The sequence below is a fragment of the Lissotriton helveticus genome, chromosome 10 (genome assembly GCF_964261635.1).
Source record: "Lissotriton helveticus chromosome 10, aLisHel1.1, whole genome shotgun sequence".
NCBI classification, from domain to species: domain Eukaryota; kingdom Metazoa; phylum Chordata; class Amphibia; order Caudata; family Salamandridae; genus Lissotriton; species Lissotriton helveticus.
In genome coordinates this window covers 877968008-877989410 of record NC_136071.1, presented here as the reverse complement: position 1 = coordinate 877989410, position 21403 = coordinate 877968008, and the positions used below count along the sequence as shown (strand labels likewise).

The window sequence follows — 21403 nt, the reverse complement described above, 5'->3', positions numbered from 1 at the left end:
AGAACACCGTTTCAAACCGGGAGAAGTATTCCGATACATCCTCCTGGGGTTTTTGGCGACAGGCTGTTACTATCGACCAGTCCACTTTCTTTTCTGGGATCAGGGTTTTTAATTTCTCTACAATTTTATCTGGGAGGTCTAGAATGGATTTCAATGGCTTTTGTCCTGGTCCCCGTTGTTTATCCAAGTCATCGAGTTGTGGCCAGGTATGTCCGAACAGCTCAAGGTGGTCGACTTTCCGGATTTGCTTCCACACATCAGCTGGTAGACATAACCCGAAGAACAAGTCGATGTCAGCCAGGGTCATGATAGTTGAACCCAGGGCTGTACCCAATTCAGTATAGAAGGCAGTGGGGTTTTTACGTAGGTCGGGTAGAGATTTCCGGAATGTCAGTATCTCTTGCCGGTCCCATGGCTGGTAGACCCAGTTGTATACTACCCTTCCCTTCGCATCTTGGTTGTTTGCATCATCGTGAGTCCCTGTACCTCGAGGGGGAACCCAGTAAGGGGCAGCCTCACGTATCGGCATCATGGTGTTAGATTGCTCGGTTGGTGGTTCGGTCACTACGGGGGCCGTGGATTTAGCTCCCGGCTTTCGTTCAGTGAGGTGGCGGAAAACCTCAAGCGTACGCGTAAGGAGGTCCGACACATCACACTCGCCCTCATCCCCGATATCGACCTTCCGGTACAGAGTCCTTAGGCTCTCGGGACCTTTGTCTCGATATCGGTCCTCGTATGCATTCAAGACATGATAACACAGTCGTACGGTAAAATGTCGTCTGTGACTCCCTGTGTACGAGCTGAACATATCTGTGATGTACTCTTCATCATCCTTCCTTTCTACCAGTGTCCTTGCTATTTTGTCGATCCCCGCTCGCTCATCTTTGTCTAGTCTGTTTGTTCTTGCAAGGCCGGCCCCTCGAGTCTCATGCTCGTCTAACGTTGCCGTTGATGCGGGTTTTAATACCAGGGGTTCGGCTGGCACAGAGGCCATTGGGGCCGACGCTGCGGCGGTACCTTCGCTTGTACCTGGGGGTGGCGCGTGCTGCGCCAAGGGTCGAGAAGGGGCATATGGAGGGGGCATGTAGATGATAGGGGGACCTAACAGCAGGTCCTTATTGGCTTGTCGTTTCGAGGGTAAATCAGGGTAGAGCATGGAGGGGGTTCTAACCGGACACTGGCTTGGCGTTTCCCTTTCTAGTTTCTGTTTAGCTTTCTCTCTTTCCTCTATCTCCTTTTTTAGCTTCTGAGCAGCTAGGTGGGCTGCTTTTTGCAGCTCTTTTTCCAACCTACTCTCAGTTTTCTTTTTACGCTGTTCAGTTTCTTTTCGCCACATGCCGAAGCTATCAAGCATAGTAGGTGTTGTCTTGTTTTTACCTAGGGCAGTTTCTAGCGTTTTTATTTTGTCATCATCGAAGGATCCTATCAGGGGCCATTGACTTTCTTGACCTTGTTTTGTATATTTATGCCATAGTTTACTATAGGCAATAGCGGTCAATCCATGCTTCATGAACATGTCCTTATTAGGGGTGCCTTCCAGTGGGGCTGGATGGTCCATCTCTAATAAGCGGTCCGGGCTAAACAGGCTACCAATCAATGGGGAGAAGACAGACATGACGGCTCGTAACGAGGGACTAAAAAGTCAGCACTGCCTATCTTATCACTAGGTGCAAAGACTAGACAGAATATTTCTATTCTACGTTGTTTGCAGGCAGTGAATACCTCATGGATCACAATAACCAAAGACCAACAAATAACAATGGGGAGAATGAGTAGGTCCGCAAAGATCTGCGTTACCTACCTTTTTCACTATCTGCAAAAAGGGTGGTCTCTTCCCTGTTTGCAGACAGGGAATCTCCAGGAAACAATAATTTTGCGAACAACAGTTCAGTTTCAAGCAATTATAGGGTGAGGGAGAAAAAAATAAGCACGGCTGCTACCCTACCTATCCTCCACTGCTTGCAAAGAGAGAGACCTTTGTTTCTCCGTTTGCAGACAGTGAATCCCTCATGGATCAAGATAACAAAAGACCGACAAATAGCAATGGGGAGAGTGAGTAGGTCCGCAAAGATTTGCGTTACCTACCTTTTTCACTATCTGCAAAAAGGGTGGTCTCTTCCCTGTTTGCAGACAGGGAATCTCCAGGAAACAATAGTTTGTGAACAACAGCTCAGTTTCAGGTGACTATTGAGTGGGGGAGAAAAATAAGCACGGTTGTCTGCCCTACCTATCCTCCACTGCTTGCAAAGAGAGAGCCTGTTGTTTCTCCGTTTGCAGACAGTGAATCTCCAATTAAACAAAAAAGAGCAATACTAGTATTTAACAATCAAGCAATTTTTTCGCAATTTGTCGTGGTAACACGACCTTACCCGGACCGCATGGACAGTTTCCTGACTTCCGAATCCAGCGCCCGATCGTCCTCTCTTCTTCGTTATCCTCGCGGCACTCCTGATGGTTCCCAGTCAGGACCGTAGATCACTCGAGAGAGGTCTGTTCGGAACCAGTGAAGTTCGGATGATCGGCTGTCAGACGAGGGTCTATCGGACAGACGCGTTCCCGATCGTTGCAGTCGTTCACTTTGTCGTCAGGACCTCTCCCACTGGATCCATGGGTCGCTGATGGGCCCCACGCTTGGGACGCCAATTGTGGAAAAATACGAACTGGGGGGCACTACCAACCAGAATATAAGATCCTTAATTATTGCCCGGCGATGTCGCCTCTTGAACCCACAAAAAAGTTAAACTGTTGAAGAGGCAGGCGCTGGAGACTGGAAGGCAGGAAACAAAGTTTTTATTCTCTCCGGAGGAGAACACAACGAAACGGACAGAAGGTATCGTTCTGAGGTGCTCTAACTGCATCCCGGAGGCCTGGCCTCTTATACACGAGTTTATCTCTTTATTACATGTAACACATTCTCGTCGATACTTTGATGTACGGAAAGACATCCTCAGAATCCCCCCTTCCCAGCCCGTTCCCATGCAAGGCTACAGTGGAAGTCCCCGCCCCGTTCACAACAGGTGATGATCATTGCGCAGCTGGGTATTCCGCCGATTCACGGAGTGTGCGGGTTTCGATCGGATCTCGTGGGATGGGGGGGGGCTTTGATCATCTCGGGGGTCCTTTGAGGAGGGAAGCTTCCTATTGTATGGGGAGGGGCAAGAGAATGGTATCGGCAGAGCTAGGTGTCGGCCTGGGAACGGGGAAGACAGACGGGCACACGGGGAAAAGGGGTTTGCATCAAAAGGGCCGGAGGTCATGACGGGGAAGCAGGGAGATGTCGCGCTGGGAACAGGATGAGAGCCTGGGGCAGAGCAGTGCCGAAGAGGGGTTTATGACTCAAGGCAGGTGCAAGCAGGGGGGGGTTGCCAGCGAAGTTAGGAGAGAGAGAGAGAGACGCGCTGGCTCTCGGCGAGAGCGGGGAAGCCATGGTGTCCAAAATGGCGGCTGTTTTACGCGCACAAAAGGTTTAAGGAGAGCAAGAGGGCGCCGATAATGTTGACGGTTTTCAGCCTAACTTTTAACACCCCGAACAACCGATCGCATATTCTACAGTGCGGCCCTCCTTCATAGTCTAAGGGCCCCCACGGACAATCACAGCTGTCATAGATACCCCGCTGACAACCTACCCCAACTCTGTCCAGACTGCCACAAACTCCTCAAACCCACTACAACCCCCAAACCGCTTCACAATTTCCGGATGTTCTTGCTGAACTGCCGCTCCCTCCCCAAACATACAGCCGAAATAATGCTGTTAATAGAAGAACATTCACCCGACATTCTGTTCCTAACAGAAACCTGGCTCTTCCCGGAAGCCGATCCAGCCATAATAGCTGCGCTTCCTGCAGGTTTTCAAATCCTGCGCCAGGACCGGTCAAAAGGGAGGGGAGGAGGCCTAGTCATAATATATAAAGAACAGTTCAACTGCCGAGTGGTCGCCGAAACCATTCTAGACTGCGAAAGCCTAACCTTTAACATCGAACTGTCCCCTAATAAGTGCCTTTCAGGCACCTTGATCTACCGACCCCCAGGCCCCCCAAGGCAGTTCCACGTCAGTCTACCCACAAATGTATCCGAACATATTAATTCCTCATCCAACTTCATCCTGCTAGGTGATTTTAACTTTCACTTTGACTCGTCCTCTGACCTCACTGCTTCGATTTTAACAGGCGACCTAGCAGCTCTGCTGCTCTCACAACGGGTCATTCTGCCCACACATGTAAAGGGCCACTTGCTTGACCCGGTTTTTAGCAACTGCATCGACCTCCTAACCAGTCCCCCTATCCCCCTCCCCTGGACGGATCATTTCCTGATCCCCATCAACTGGACTATCCCTAAACCCCCCGAACCTACCCCCACCACAAGACTCAAGAGAGCCTGGCCCCATCTGATGATTGATAACTGGACTAATACACTTATAAAGAGCCGACCCCTGATCGCCGACAACCCCGATCCAGCCAACCAGGCTTACGTTAATTGGATCTCCCAATCTCTCGATATTGCCCTTCCGAAAAAGAAAATCACGCTTAAACGCCTCCATAAAACTGCCCCGTGGTACACGGAGAATCTGAGAGACAAAAAACGGTGCTGTAGGAAATACGAAAGACGATGGCGAACTGACTACTCATCGGAACATAAAATACTCTACCGAGAAGCCATTAGAGACTACAAAAGTCTGATAAAAGAAGCCCAGGCCGCCTACTTCTCAGAGAAAATTGTTCTTGCAAAATCCAAACCGAAGGAAATTTTCAAAATCATAAAACAGCTAACTAAACCCCCGCCCAGCCTACCGATGGACAAACCCACCTCCCATTGCAATAAAGTTGCCGAATTTTTCCATCAGAAAATCAGTTCCATCTACTCGGCCTTCCCCCTGAACAATTCCCCTCCTCCCACTACCTCCCTACATCCTACCGACCCAGTCCATAATCTACAGTCACCCACGTTGTCTCATTTTCATCCACTGGAACTTGCCTTGCTGGAGTCTCTGGCACGCAAAGTCAAATCTGGTTCCCCTAATGACCCAGCCCCCCCAGAGATAATAATGGCGGCCTTACAGACCACCCTACCCATATTAAGGCACGTCCTAAACACCTCCATCTCCACGGGCATAGTTCCTATAGTTTGGAAGCAAGCTATGGTGAAAGCCCTGCTGAAGAAACCCAGCCTAGACCCCACGGATATGAGCAACTACCGCCCAATATCCTTGCTCCCCTGGGCAAGCAAGGTCCTGGAGAAATACATAAATCTCCAACTTACCATCTTTCTAGAAACCCACCTTCTTCTGGACCCCACTCAAACTGGCTTTAGACCTAAACACGGGACCGAGACCGCCCTCCTCATGGTCACCGAGGAGGCTAGGAAAATCCTAGATCAAGGAGGATCAGTGGCAGTGATCCTCCTTGATCTTAGTGCGGCCTTCGATACGGTCAGCCATGTCACCTTGCTGCACCGCCTGTCCCAGGTCGGGATCAAGGGTAAAGCGTGGACATGGTTCCGGTCATTCCTGGAAGATAGATTTTTCCAGGTATTCGATGGCGATTCGGTCTCCACCAGCATTCCTCTGAACTGCGGCGTCCCCCAAGGATCCTCTCTGAGCCCTGCACTTTTTAACCTGTACATGAGACCACTGGCTGATGTCGTCCGCCCGTTCGGGATCAAGATCATTTCCTACGCGGACGACACGCAGCTAGTGGTCTCCCTGACACAGGAGACTAATCCACCTGTACAGAGCGGACTCAGAGAGTGTCTGGAGGAGGTAAAGACTTGGATGTCCCAATCATCCTTAAAATTAAATGGGGACAAAACCGAGCTGATGGTCCTCGGCAACGCGGCCCCTAGCTTCCCGGCCACCCTCTGGCCACCCAGCATGGGCCCTCCACCAACACCCAAAAACAGCATTAAAAGCCTGGGAATATGGATGGACAGATCTCTTTCCTTCGATGTACAAGCTACCAAACTTTCTGCCACCTGCTTCGGCATCATGAAAATGCTTAGGAAAATTCTCCCACTCCTCCCTATGGAAGCCAAGCAAGCAGCGGTACAAGGCCTGATCCAATCCCGCCTTGACTTTAATAATGTCCTTTACCTCGGCGCCCCAGAATTCACCTTGAGAAGGCTGCAGATTGTGCAGAACTGCGCCGCACGTCTGTTACTTGACATCCCTCGGAGACAGTCCGTTAGGTCCGGGCTAGTTACTCTCCACTGGCTACCGGTGCGCCAAAGAGTTCTGTTTAAAGCCATGCGCATAGCCCACCAGTCCTTCTGGAACTCTGGCCCCAGGATTACACAGGACTTAATCCTTCATTACAAACCCAACAGGAACCTAAGATCTAACCAGTCCTTCATAGCAGCCATTCCAAGAGTAAGAAGATCCAGATCTGGAGGTAGGTCGTTCTCCTACAATGCGGCGAGAGCTTGGAACGCCCTTCCACTGCACTTAAGATCCAACTCTAATCTTACGACCTTCCGCAAACAATTAAAAACTTTCCTATTCCACTCAGTCTAAACTTCCCACCCCCCCCTCTGTGTTTTTCCCCTGGTGGGACCCGGTATTCTTAGCGCTTGGACGCCTCCGGGCAGCAATTCGCGCTCTACAAATTCAAATCTAATCTAATCTAATATAGGAAGGGGGGTTGGGACCACGACAACATATAGCTCACACATGTTAAACATACAACATATAGAGTCGTGCTCTTAAAGGTAACATCCGAGCAGAGTTGATCGTGTGGTGGATGTTACTATTTCACTGTGCATCGTAGTTCGTGCACTATCAAGTAACCTGCCCTGGTTACGCAATTCCCAGGGGGTGCACAGACTTGTGTCTGTATTCTCGATTATTTAACCCCACTTGTCTAGGTAACAGATAGTGTTACTTTGTTGTGAAGGAAGTGGGTGTATAATAGTGGGCAAGTCGGGGGACCCACATTCATGAACATGCGTAAGAAGAAACCTGCATGCCACCGCGATCCGTCAAAACCACAGAAACATTCGTGCTGAACCAATCTGGCCAGCGTGTCGTGTGTGGGTCACATTCAATCACACACACTCCCATATCATCTGAAACAAGCTTACTAGAAGCGTTCAGAATATTTGCTTCATGGGCGTCCCGGTTCCAATGGCGGATCGCTCACGTAATCTACTTTGCGGGAACACAAAGGAAAAAGTGAGACACGGGGCGCCGATGCCGTTTAGAAAAATAAGGATCAGATCGCCAATCCTGAAGGGTGGACTTACTTATGGCTTGATCCTGGAGGTCAATTCACCTACTTGGTAACCTGAATGGAGCCCCGTCGATAGTGACCAGCGCCCTCAGTGCAGTAATAATAAACGGACATTCGACTTCCGGGTTAGGCGAAGTCTGGACACGTGGGTTCCAACAGCCAATGGAAGGCACTGTGCATGCTGGCACGGAGGTTGGAGGTTACCATAGTAACGGTGTGCGCGTTGCTGTGGATCTAAATAAAGTTTCGCAAGCGCAATACGGGTGAGAAATGGAAAATGAAATAAGCGTCAAACTACTAGTTGCCGTAGATGACGTTCCGCATCAGGTTAAGGGGCTTAATAAAATGCCTGCAATAATTAACTACAAACAAAGAGGAAAAGAAAAAGAAAACATGCAGAAATGGAACGTAAACATAAGGAACATTCAGGGTTCATAGAGATATATAGGGCACCCGGCACCACAATTGGTGCCACGGGGAAACATGTAGCAGCTATGATGGTAATATTGCAAAGCCAATGTGGGTCACAGAAGAAACGTGGTTGAGACCAGCATGGTGTTCAGGTCATGGCAATCCTTCAGTGACGGGCTGGGATAGCCCAAAGGGCTGAGATATAAGTTCTATAAGAGTCCCACAGGGACAACCTATGGGATTCTTCCTACAGAGCAGTTAACTATCTCATAATGGAATTCCAGGGTATGTTATCATTAAGACCGGTCTTGTGTGTAGAAAGTCTGTAAATCCATCTTTGCTCTTTTTCAAAAAGTTGCTGGTTTAGATTCTCGCCAGGGTGGATTTGGTCTATTATGGTCCATACCATGTCGTCCGGCGTATGGCCAGAGGTGAGAAAGTGCTCAGTTAGTTTGGTCATGGATTTCTTACACCTGATGGTGCTCCTGTGCTCACAAATTAGCTGTTTTATTTTCCTGCTGGTCATTCCTATGTAATGAAGATCACAAGGGCATGTTATTCTGTATATAACGTTGTAACTGTTGCAGTTTGTGTGGCACCGAATGGTCCAGACTTTTCCGGGTCTAAGTAGGTGAATTGACCTCCAGGATCAAGCCACAAGTAAGTCCACCCTTCAGGATTGGCGATCTGATCCTTATTTTTCTAAACGGCATCGGCGCCCCGTGTCTCACTTTTTCCTTTGTGTTCCCGCAAAGTAGATTACGTGAGCGATCCGCCATTGGAACCGGGACGCCCATGAAGCAAATATTCTGAACGCTTCTAGTAAGCTTGTTTCAGATGATATGGGAGTGTGTGTGATTGAATGTGACCCACACACGACACCCTGAACAGATTGGTTCAGCACAAATGTTTTTGTGGTTTCGACGGATCGCGGTGGCATGCAGGTTTCTTCTTACGCATGTTCGTGAATGTGGGTCCCCCGACTTGCCCACTATTATACACCCACTTCCTTCACAACAAAGTAACACTATCTGTTACCTAGACAAGTGGGGTTAAATAATCGAGAATACAGACACAAGTCTGTGCACCCCCTGGGAATTGCGTAACCAGGGCAGGTTACTTGATAGTGCACGAACTACGATGCACAGTGAAATAGGAACATCCACCACACGATCAACTCTGCTCGTATGTTACCTTTAAGTGCACGACTCTGTATTTTGTATGTTTAACATGTGTGAGCTACATGTTGTCGTGGTCCCAACCCCCTTCCTAATTTTTATTCACAGGTTTTTTTCCAGAATCGGAAGAAGACTATTACACAATTTTTCGTGGACCACAATTTTGTGGTTCCAATTGACACAGTGATCGTGGGTAGGGCACGCCTTAGCGTGTGTGCACCACCCAGATCACACACATTGGTCCCGACGAAAACCTATAATACTACCATGGTTGAAACATGTAGACCCAATTTTTAAACACATAACACACGACGTCAATTTTAATACACTACACGTCTATGTAACACCAAAGCCTACCTAATTAGACAAAGGTGTCTCACTTTACTTTTACCTGGTGTCCAATCACTCCGGAATAAAGTCTACGAGTAGCTTTGGACACTTTTTAAACCACCCACGTTAATATTCCACTGCACATATAAAAGAAAAAATACCCGCTCCACTGTAATCAGGTGTCGAAGAACACCCTGTTGGCACTCGGCCTTCGGGGTGGGACCCCGATGATGAAGCATGTCACCAACCAGGTTGGTGAGTGAGGGGTCTTCTTAAAGGACTACCCATGTCCCAGGTTGGTTGGGCACTACGTGCACCAAAATACATTTGTATTCAGAGGCTTTTTTATAAAGCCTCACGGGGATACGCCTCCATTTGTTGTTGAATATATTTATAAGGGGACCAGGAGTTTCCTCCCTACACATATTTAAATGCCCTTTCTCTCTTTTCTGTTGTTAATAAGTTAGGCAGCGCACAGCTGTGTGAGAACTGCATATACATTCTTTGTTAATTCCTGACATTACCCACCATTGATCCCCCCACAACCATGAGTGAACACCAAGGACTCTCCTATTCCACGGAAGAGGTAGACGCGATCATGGGAGATCACTCTATATTCGCGGATGCGAATATAGCACAGAGCATCTCACAAACTACCGATTGGGAAAACTTAACGGAACTGAAAAGGAACAGAATCAGGACTATATTGCACGGCACCATTCTGAAACAATACCTCACGAATAACATGGCACCAAGAGGCCTCTTGGTAACGAATGCCCCACGCATTTTCCTTGAAGATGCCACATTCCGAAAAGACTGGTCACTGATAGCGTGGCACTGCACGCATGACTGGATAGTTACGTTTTGAGAGTTTCCACCCCAGACCCCTACGAGAAAACCTTCCCTACGGCCAATATTTAAGAATCCGTAGGAACTGTAGTAGGATCAGTGACTATAAAGAACAGGCTAGTGATCTAACCTCTAAACTGAAAGATCGAGGATATCCTGGGAGGATTCTCAATAAGTGCCAAAAACGAGCACGCAATCAACCACGAGAAGCGCTATTGGAGAATTCAGAAAAAATCGGTGATGAGGCTCTATTAACGTGCGTCACCACATACAGCACTGTGTCCAATCAGGTGACTAAGGCCATTAACAAACATTGGTCAATCCTCAATACAGGAAAGATGAAATGGGAAAAACCTGTATTTTCATTCTGAAAGGCAAGGAGTATAAAAGACAGCGTGGTCAACACCAGACCCCTAAAAAGGAATGAGGAAAGTCACACAGTTCTCAACGCCTGGGGCCTCCCTAAAATCACTGGACACTACAAATGTGGGAATTGCAGTGTCTGTCCACTGACTGTGAATACTAAAACACTGGCACTAGAACCCGGAAAAGTCTGGACCATTCGGTGCCACACAAACTGCGGCCAGGGCGACTGGCGCTGGAATCTGGGGATCAGGGTTCGATCCCCGGCTCCGGCGGCAGGTTAGCCCAGCACCATGTGACTCTGGGCAATAGCTCGCTTAATCTTCCTGATGGCCCCCAGCGCCTAGAGACCCTTACGGGTGATTGTGCGCTTTACAAATGTGGATTATTATTATTATTATTATAACAGTTACAACGTTATATACAGAATAACATGCCCTTGTGATCTTCATTACATAGGAATGACCAGCAGGAAAATAAAACAACCGATTTGTGAGCACAGGAGCACCATCAGGTGTAAGAAATCCATGACCAAACTAACTGAGCACTTTCTCACCTCTGGCCATACGCCGGACGACATGGTATGGACCATAATAGAGCAAATCCACCCTGGCGAGAATCTAAACCAGCGACTTTTCAAAAAAGAGCAAAGATGGATTTACAGACTTTCTACACACAAGAACGGTCTTAATGATAACATACCCTGGAATTCCATTATGAGATAGTTAACTGCTCTGTAGGAAGAATCCCATAGGTTGTCCCTGTGGGACTCTTATAGAACTTATATCTCAGCCGTTTGAGCTATCCCAGCCCGTCACTGAAGGATTGCCATGACCTGAACAGCATGCTGGTCTCAACCACAGTTCTTCTGTGACCCACATTGGCTTTGCAATATTTCCATCATAGCTGCTACATGTTTCCCCGTGGCACCAATGGTGGTGCCGGGTGCCCTATGTATCTCTATGAACCCGGAATGTTCCTCATGTTTACGTTCCATTTCCGCATGTTTTCTTTTTCTTTTCCTATTTGTTTGTAGTTAATTATTCCAGGCATTTTATTAAGCCCCTTAACCTGATGCGGAACGTCATCTACGGCAACTAGTAGTTTAACACTTATTTCATTTCCCATTTCTCACCCGTATTGCGCTTGCGAAACTTTATTTAGATCCACAGCAACGCGCACACCGTTACTATAGTAACCTCCAACCTCCGTGTCAGCATGCACAGTGCCTTCCATTGGCTGTTGGAACCCACGTGTCCAGACTCTGCCTGACCCGGAAGTCGAATGTCCGTTTAATATCACTGCACTGAGGGCGCTGGTCACTATCGACGGGGCTCCATTCAGGTTACTAAGTAGGTGAATTGACCTCCAGGATCAAGCCACAAGTAAGTCCACCCTTCAGGACTGGCGACCTGATCCTTATTTTTCTAAACGGCATCGGCGCCCCGGGTCTCACTTTTTCCTTTGTTTTCTCGCAAAGTAGATTACGTGAGCGATCCGCCATTGGAACCGGGACGCCCAAGAAGCAAATATTCTGAACGCTTCTAGTAAGCTTGTTTCAGATGATATGGGAGTGTGTGTGATTGAATGTGACCCACACACGACACGCTGGCCAGATTGGTTCAGCACGAATGTTTCTGTGGTTTCGACGGATCGCGGTGGCATGCAGGTTTCTTCTTACGCATGTTCATGAATGTGGGTCCCCCGACTTGCCCACTATTATACACCCACTTCCTTCACAACAAAGTAACACTATCTGTTACCTAGACAAGTGGGGTTAAATAATCGAGAATACAGACACAAGTCTGTGCACCCCCTGGGAATTACGTAACCAGGGCAGGTTACTTGATAGAGCACGAACTACGATGCACAGTGAAATAGGAACATCCACCACACGATCAACTCTGCTCGGATGTTACCTTTAAGAGCATGACTCTGTATGTTGTATGTTTAACATGTGTGAGCTAAATGTTGTCGTGGTCCCAACCCCCCTTCCTAATTTTTATTCACAGGTTTTTTTCCAGAATCTGGAAGAAGACTATTACACAATTTTTCGTGGACCACAATTTTGTGGTTCAAATTGACACAGTGATCGAGGGTAGGGCACGCCTTAGCGTGTGTGCACCACCCAGATCACACACATTGGTCCTGACGAAAACCTATAATACTACCATGGTTAACATGTAGACACAATTTTTAAACACATAACACACAACGTCAATTTTAATACACTACACGTCTATGTAACACCAAAGCCTACCTAATTAGACAAAGGTGTCTCACTTTACTTTTACCTGGTGTCCAATCACTCCGAAATAAAGTTTACGAGTAGCTTTGGACACTTTTTAAACCACCCACGTTAATATTCCACTGCACATATAAAAGAAAAATACCCGCTCCACTGTAATCAGGTGTCGAAGCACACCCTGTTGGCACTCGGCCTTCGGGGTGGGACCCCGATGATGAAGCATGTCACCAACCAGGTTGGTGAGTGAGGGGTCTTCTTAAAGGACTACCCATGTCATAGGTTGGTTGGGCACTACGTGCACCAAAATACATTTGTATTCAGAGGCTTTTTTATAAAGTCTCACGGGGATACTCCTCCATTTGTTGTTGAATATATTTATAAGGGGACCAGGAGTTTCCTCCCTACACATATTTAAATGCCCTTTCTCTCTTTTCTGTTGTTAATCAGTTGAGTTTGTGGCATAATGTGGAATTCTGTGGTGTGGACTGGATGTATGTGGTGTGTTGTATAATTATGTTTTTGAGTTGAATATGTGATTTGTGTTGAATTATGTGGTGCGGATTGGACATGTGTGGAGTTGAATTGTGTGGCATGCAAGTTTGTAGATACTTCGCCTTTTTGGTGATAAAAACACAAATAGATAGGAGCTGCTGCCTAGATGCATCAAACAGAATTGCATTCGCAAACGGTGCGAATCGCAATTTTCGGCCGTTTGCGAATGCAATTGACTAATTTGGAATGCATCATGCATTTTGCAATTTTAGGAATCGCAACCATGTTGCGATTTCTAAAATTGCGATTGCATTTAAGAAATCGTAATTTGAGATTTCTTAAATGAAATGCATGATTATTTTTAAATTGCGAATTCGCAATTTGGAAGGGGTAAAATAGCATGAAATTGAACTTCATGCTAATTTACAGAAAACTATCAAATATGCACAAATTGCATTTTTGGAAGTTTAAATTTACACACACACATGCCCTTGGGGCATGTGTGTGTGTAAATTGCATTTAAAGTTACATTTCAGGGGTGCAGGGAGGGGTTCTTTGGACCCCCCCCCCTGTACCCTTGAAATTGCATTCACATTTTGCGAATCGCAATTTGAAATTCGCAAATGTGATTGCCTTCCCAATCATTCCTATGGGCCTTTTGGCCCATAGGAATCAATGGGAAGGGTTTTCCTTAATTGCGATTCGCAAATTGTGAATCGCATTTAAGGAAAAATACAGAATCGCAAAAATAAATGCGAATTGTTCATGCATTGCCGTTTGCGATTTCTAAATTGCGATTCCTTAATTTTCGCAATTTAGGAATCGTAAACGGCAACAATGATGCATCTACCCATAAGCTCCAGATCTGTTTCTTTGGGTGTTAAGCAAAAAAAAAAAAAACTGATGTCAGGACACATAACTGGTGCCTTTATAGGGCTCCTTTTTATCATGTTCATGGGCAGGATGGGGTAGTGACAACCACCTACCAGAGGAGAAATGGTATTGCACGAGTTACCTCAGAAACAAAGAGGTAGATGGCCCCCATCTACTAGAGGAGAGAAACTATTGCAAGAAGACTGCCACAGAAAAGCTGGAGTCTGCGGAGATTCACTAGCAAAATCACCAAAAGCCAGAATTAAAGATTGCAGCAAAATGGTATCACGTGCACATCAAATAACATCTACATGGCAGCCCTCTGCGTACCAAATTACACACTAAAGGCTTGTGGGAGTGGGGTGCTGCGGTACAACATGAGTCAAAAGGGTAGAAACAAGGAACCTCTGCTACCACTGTTGAAAAATAACAGATCAATAAATGGACTACTTATGTGGCAACAAACTGGTGATTGGGTGCAGCGATTGTGTCCTCTTTATATATAAAGCCAGCACTTATGCAAAGCCCTTGATTACGTATGTAAGCACAACATGTTTGTTAATATGCACTTATTTCCAGGATTAATACTCCATCGTGCTCTCTGAACAATCTGTTATACATGGTTTACAATATTAAAGTGTTCTGCATTTTATGGTGGATGTCTTTGCTTGGGCAATATTAACCTTTGGGTTTGTTTTGTAAACACACACTAAAACAAGTGTTAACCCGTTTACTGCGGCGGGCGTTCGGCGCAGTGGGCAGGGCTGCGTCGGCCGTTGGTCGTGGACAGCACCAGGGAAGTAGTGTTTGCACCGGCCAACGGCCGACGCGAGCACGCAACGGGTTAATGCTGAATTTATGCAATAGCATGCAAGTGCAAGTCCGCTACAAGGTATGGGGAAAGGAGCTGATTCCAGAGACTGATTGCAGCTGCACACAGCAAAGCACAAAAATAATATTAAAAACTGAAATACCATACTTTGAGATATAAAGATGTAGATTAAATAGTGGAAAGCACTTCCTGCGCTGCAGATCTGGCTAAGAACTCCCAGGGAGGTCTGGATCACAGGGGTGTGGTTCATGTCACAGGAGGCAGGCAAGCTCACACCAGAAACCATGCTGGCATCCTCCCAATCTCAACAGAGATCAAAACAAAAGTTAGAAGCTAGAAAATAAAGAGCTACTAAAGGTGGCTGTCAGTACGACCATGGAAAGAATGACAGAGTGGAAATAAGGAGACTGGATTGATTTGCCACAGAATAGCACCTGTGAAGCCGTCAGTAGATGAGATCGCATTGATTTCATGTATGGAAACCACTTACCGCTGACTTAGCGACACTGAAGTTCGAAGCAGATTATATAAAAGACAGACTCAATTACCTTTCTGAGCTGCAGTCCGAGGAGTGAAAGGGCCGCTGTCCAATGAAAACATACCCTCTTCTCTGCTCAGTGCATGACTCTAAAGAACATAAAAGCAGCAAGAGGAAACCAGGTAAATACTGATACCATGGGCTGTGGTGTTAATCAGGTATGCACTGTATACGGGTGTGTGTGTTTCAGACCTCAGAATGGGCATGATGTGATAACTGCCCACGCCCCCTCATCCCCACTTTTGGACATGCCCAAACTCAGGAATTATGCAGTTTTCCTGTAGGTATTTGTGCATATTGTAAATGGTGCAAATAGGGGTAGGCGAGCCACCAAACTAACACGTAAGCTGAGCCAGAGCTGAGCTAAGGGCCTGGCTTGGCTATTGAGCCTGGGTGCGAGCTGAGCCCTGAAAATTTTTGTTATGTAAATTATACAACAAACATCAGATATAAAATGATTAAGGTAAATCATAGTTAAAAAAGTGGCTTTCTTTCACATGTGGAACCTTTGACATTAATATGTCCATAAAGCACTGCACTGAAAACTAAATATTAAAAGTGATAGTCTTTGTCAGCACTGTGTGGTACAGCCTTCCCTCTGTGGCCAACCTTAAGAAAAGGTAAGCACTGCTGTAGCAGTTAGTACTGTAATGGCAAGAAAGGACGTGAAATCTGTTGTTTAGGTGAGCAGATTCTTGATTGGGAGGAAGGCTCTGGTGGATGCAGGGAAAAACAACTGGTTATGAGCAACAATGAAGGGAAGATGAGGCATCAAAAGATTGGGGAATAAACGGTTAGTTACACTGATTGACTGAGAAGTAATATGATGCTGGATGAATGAGTTATGGGCTAAATCAGCAGACTAAGAAATTAATATACTGATTTAAGAATAAAGTAATCAACATCTGACTAGCTGATTGATGTTAGGCCTACTCCCTTCTGGAACTGAAAACCAAACATGTAGATAGATGCACTATATACTCCTACCATTAGTTGCTGCCGGGGCTGCTGCTCTGCTCGTCTAATTGGCAGTTGCAATTCACGCCCCATTGCCAGCACCTTCCCATTGGCTGACACCATCCCCCCGTTGTATACAGTCCACTCACAATGTCTGAAAGCAACCCTTCCCTCCCGAGCCAACTGCAGCTGCTCTGTTACCTTGCTTGTTTCCGTGAGCCTCTCGTGCCCCTCAGAGGGCCTGCAGTGACGCCCCTACAACTACGCGCCGGAGGCTGTGGTCAGGACAGCTCCTCTGTTTTGTTGTGCCTGGAGCTAGCATAAAGTTAATTTCTGGTCTATGTATGTGTATTTCTGGGTACCGTGACACACCCAAGTCATTTTTTTGTTTGCTTTGTAAAATGGGTGTTTATGCAAAGTCCATCGTCCGCGGCACAAAGCCAAAATAACAAGGACGGAGAGGAGGGGTCAGGGGAAACGAGAATAAGTCATTTAAATGAGTGCTGCTGGAGTGGTGGTGGCGCTAAAGGAACAGAGTTTTTCAGGGACACAAGGACATAAAAGAAGGGCAGGGGGCGGTGGAACAAACAAGGCGGGAGGTGCGCGAAGGCTGGCAGCCAAAACGGGAAGGAGGGGGCTAAGATGCAATAAAATACGGCGCAAAGCTCACAGCTGCTTGCAGACACGTGGAAGAACTCATAAATAACAATAACAAAAGGAGTTTGGTAAGAGAGCGGCTCTAGCGGTATTTACATTGTTTGCCCTCACGCATATTTTTTCAGTTGTAAAAGACATAGACAATGGAGAAGGAAAGAAATATAGTTCCTAACAAACACTTTAAACACACCGGGTGGAACCATATAGAAGTTAGTCCCTGCTGTCTAGGTGTTCACAGCCAAATAAAAAGAGTGACAAAAAGGATGATTAGCAACTAGAAAGCAAGCCTTTCTAGTGGACAAGTCAAGTTACCAATAAAAACCCAGTAGGCGGGCTGGAAGCTGATAAAGTGATTACAGCATGTCTTCCAGACAGTACACGCGCGCTGCCTAGGCTCGACCTAAAAATGACAAAATTATGACGTAATACTATCAGAGAATGTACTGCATAATTTGCATTTTTTGCCACATTATTTGGTCATCCCTGCCGCATAATTTGGTCCTATCCAGCTGCATAATTTCAGTGGGCCTGAATATAATTTGTCATTTGTGCCTTCTTTACTTGGAAGGTCTGAGTTTAACAGCCAGGTTGGGAACAGGGTAGAGATCCTTTCAAGAGCAGAGGATGGTTCGGTCTTAACAGTTTTAATGAGCAATAATCGTCTCTCCTTTAAAAGAATGAGAAATGCTTAAGTACAGGGCCCTGCACATCCAGAGTCCCACCAACAATGGGAACTAGCATATTATAAATCACTGGTGACCTCAACCCCTCCCTTAAAGGCACTTCCAAAGCATTGCATTTGCTCGAGGGAGCCGCGTCGCTAGCTTGATGTTGAGCGCTGTTGCCATTGCTTCCTGTTGAGCGCTGCTGAGCATTTGCTCGAGGGAGTCGCTGTGTGGTCCGGGGGCTGGAGGCAACCTATAGCGGATCCGAGAGCAGCGGAGGGCTGCACCTGGGGTGTGCCGTGCAGTGCTGTGCAGAGCTGTGCTGCCGGTGTGCAGCCGAGCCGTGCTGCCGGAGGAGGACGTGTCCCGTTGTTCCAAGGGGCCGGGCCCAGGCTCCGTCTACAGACCGCGCACCGTCCATACACACCTGAAGAGGTAGGCGTGCAGCCCTTGGTGCGAGCCGCGAGCCGTTAGCCGCGAGCTCGTGTGTTCACCCACATTCACCTGCTTCCGGGGTCACTGGGTCACTGGGCCACTGGGACAATGGGACACTGAGCAAGCGGAAAACTATCACCCTCACCACTTAGTCTGTGACAAAAACCAAGCTGCAGGCTCGGGACTGTTTTATCACTGCCACCGTCACCCTGAAGTAACTCCTCTCGCTCTGTCTGTTCACTTTGGGTGCTGGTGGCTGGTGCTGGTGGCTGCCGGTTGGGGAGGAGATGGAGAAGAAGCGGCAACGAGGCGAGGTGCACAAGCCCGTGGGGATTGAGTCTGAGTCTGAGTGTGGGATCGAGAAAACCTCTCCTGGCCTGGGTTGGGCAGGTTCTTGTGACCCGTGACCTGCGACTTGTGACCTGCGCCCAGTGTTTGGTGGCCAGCAGCAGTTGGCTGTAGCTGCAGCTGAAGTGAGGGTACAGGTCTAGTAGGAGTCTTGCGTGCCTCCCTGTAGCTACAGTTCCTCATCTACCCTGTCCGCCCTGAGATGAGATCTGGCAGGGTGAGGATAACGGCTCCCCAAAGGAAAAAGAAAAGCAGAGGGAAAAATGAGAGGTCAAGTTCGGACCCTGAGCAGTCACCATATCTGCTGCTGAGCGACACTGACATCACAACTGAAAGCACGTCTCAAGCCACCAGGAAGTGTCCTGACATGACGGCCTGCAAACTTTTTGGTAACCAACCAAAGATAACAACAAAATTTAATTATCTAAAGGACGTCGGGTCAACGGTCTTCTCTAGCAACAAGAACATCACCGGCCTCCCAATCCCCCTAAGTCCACTGGTGACCATCATCAAGGGTAGTGCGGCAAACGGGGCGTCATGGACTTCCCAACGCAGGCACACGTCAGCCACTGCTACTACCAAACCGCCAATGGCAGATCAAACCGTGGTCAGGGGGAGCCCAGCAAGGAAGTTTCATTCAACACAGAGAGCCCGTCGGTACAACTCTGCACCATCCGGAGTCGCCATATCCAGTGTTGCACTCGACACACTGGAACTCCATATAGAACCAGCTGTAGAAAAAACTACTAATCTGGAGAACTCCAACCAAACGCTTCTTGAAGCCAGCTTCAGCATCCCGTGTAGTCAAAACGGCGAATCTGCGATCCATTCCATCAAGGGTACTGTCACCGCCTTAACGTCGGATGGAGCAGGTACCTCCCCTGGAGGAGGGGGGGACTGACCAACATGACCAACATCGTGCGTGTAAACCTGTGCCTGTGCCTACTGAAATCACAATGGTCACAGAGGATGCTGAGGGAGGCATGAAAGAGCTTTCCTACCTTGATTCGACGGAATGGGCTAAACTGTTGCACTCATATGGGAACACAATCCCTGGACATCCTCAGCCACCAGGAACACCAAGGCAGGACAAAAGCGAGGTCCCCTCACAAGAAAAAGCATGGGCTACCGCCCTCGATATTCTCCAAAAGTCAGCAGATGCAATGACCTACTAGGCGGATAAAATGGACATTCAAATCAGCCTTTTAAACACACTTGCCGTGTATGTAGTTAAAATCGATGAGAGGATCTAAAATCTAAATAGCCTGATCAGACGGGCCCAGGAAGCTTTAGACCGCTCGCAGCAAGGATGTGATTGTTCACCAATAGTGGAGAAACTCTGTTCACTCCCAGGCATAATGGAAAATCTGGTAGTAGACCTAAAAGAATTAGCTAAAGCTAAACCCTTCCCTGGAAAAGATAGTGTCGCTGATTTAGGCAATCCAATTGAAGTCCCTCAAGCAAAAACATGTTCCAACTTAAGGTCAAGAGGGGAAGAAGGGGCCAACTCCTCACGTCTTCAAGAGACAGCGGTACAAGGTGGCGGAACGAGCGAACAGCAACTTCCTCAGGTCACCAGCAGAGCAAATTCCACCCTTCTTTCTCAAATTGAACAAGAAGAGGGTGATCCGGTTGGAAAAGTGAAAAGACAGAGGAAGCGGAAAGGACGCAATAAAATGATAAGGAGTAAACAAGTCTTAAATCTCTACCCGATGTTTAACACCCTTAGACGTCCTGGAGCCTTAGGAGATGATGATCTAAAAAAAAACCTCTGATCCAGTAACTACAACGGAAGCCCAACTAACCATCCAGGACAGCGAAAGAATGAAGAGTGACATTTCCTGCTTGTCAACAGTATTGACTCCTCTAGGAAAATGTGTGCTCAGTGGAGCAAAAGAGCAAAAAACTACTACTAACATGGCTCCCCCAATCACATCTATCAAGCAGAACAATATGGCTGTGAACCACATACCAAGTCTCGCGACAAGGCAGCTTGGAGGCCCCATTTCAAAGCAGGTTGACACAGTTAACTGTGCCAAAAACCAACAGGGCACTCTCCCAGCGAGTGCTAAATGGGCCCTCGGTCAGGTAAATAACGAAAAGCCCGCCACCGTGCATAACGAGGTTTTCCCCACGGGCCCTTTGATAAAGGTTGCTCAAACGTCCAACACGGATAAAATAAAGACAATGCCCAGGCCGATCAGCTCAGCACTTAGTGGGGAAACCCTCTCTACCTTCTTTTATCCAGAATACAAGTCTAAAGGTTGCCACGACGTCCTAAATCGGGGTAACATCTTAAAGCTGATTCAAGCGTCAGGACTGTCAAAGGCAATAACCACACAAGACACAATATTGGTAGAATTTATTGCACCGCGCCAAGGCCAAGCAAATTAATCCACAAAGGTTACCTGGAGTACCGCAGAGGCAATGAAAAACATTCTAGGTTTAATTGATACCTTTAAGCAATGGGGAATACTGATACAACCGGGCAAGGAAACGGGTTATCCACACGTTTTACAGGAAAGCCGTAATGAGGAACACAGTCGAGCAGGGAGAGGTTTGGTATACTCCGTCCTCAGGGGAGCACGCAACAAATCCCCCATTTCCGTCCACCCTTTGAGGAATGTAAGAGAAGATGGGACTACACCAACTAGGAATCATGACGAGGCCGGTACATGGTCATGGCTGGCTGGCGCCCTGAATACAACCCGCCTCCTCCGTTGACAGCCCAGCAGGGAGGACCGCTATGAAAAGACTCCTCTAAAAATCTGTTCATGGAACATCAATGGCCTAACAAGCAAACTTGAGGATATCGCCACAATTTCTTATTTTCGGAGTTTCGATATACTTATACTACAAGAGACATAGCTCATGGCACCGCATCACCTAGAAGGCTTTATAATCCATCACGTTCCAGCTTACAAACTGAATCGTCTAGGAAGAGGGAGTGGCGGCCTTGCAGTATATATATCAACAAAAAATGCAGTCACCTCCTGGGACCTGTTGG

The 21403-nt window shown here is 47.3% G+C and overlaps 1 protein-coding gene across 6 annotated transcripts in view; it reads right to left on the bottom strand.

Annotated features, from left to right (window-relative positions):
- The window catches only part of LOC144784606 (ATP-binding cassette sub-family B member 5-like), a 1313284-nt gene that overhangs the window by 670702 nt on the left and 621179 nt on the right, over positions 1-21403 (bottom strand). The gene's annotated exons all lie outside the window — the stretch shown is intronic.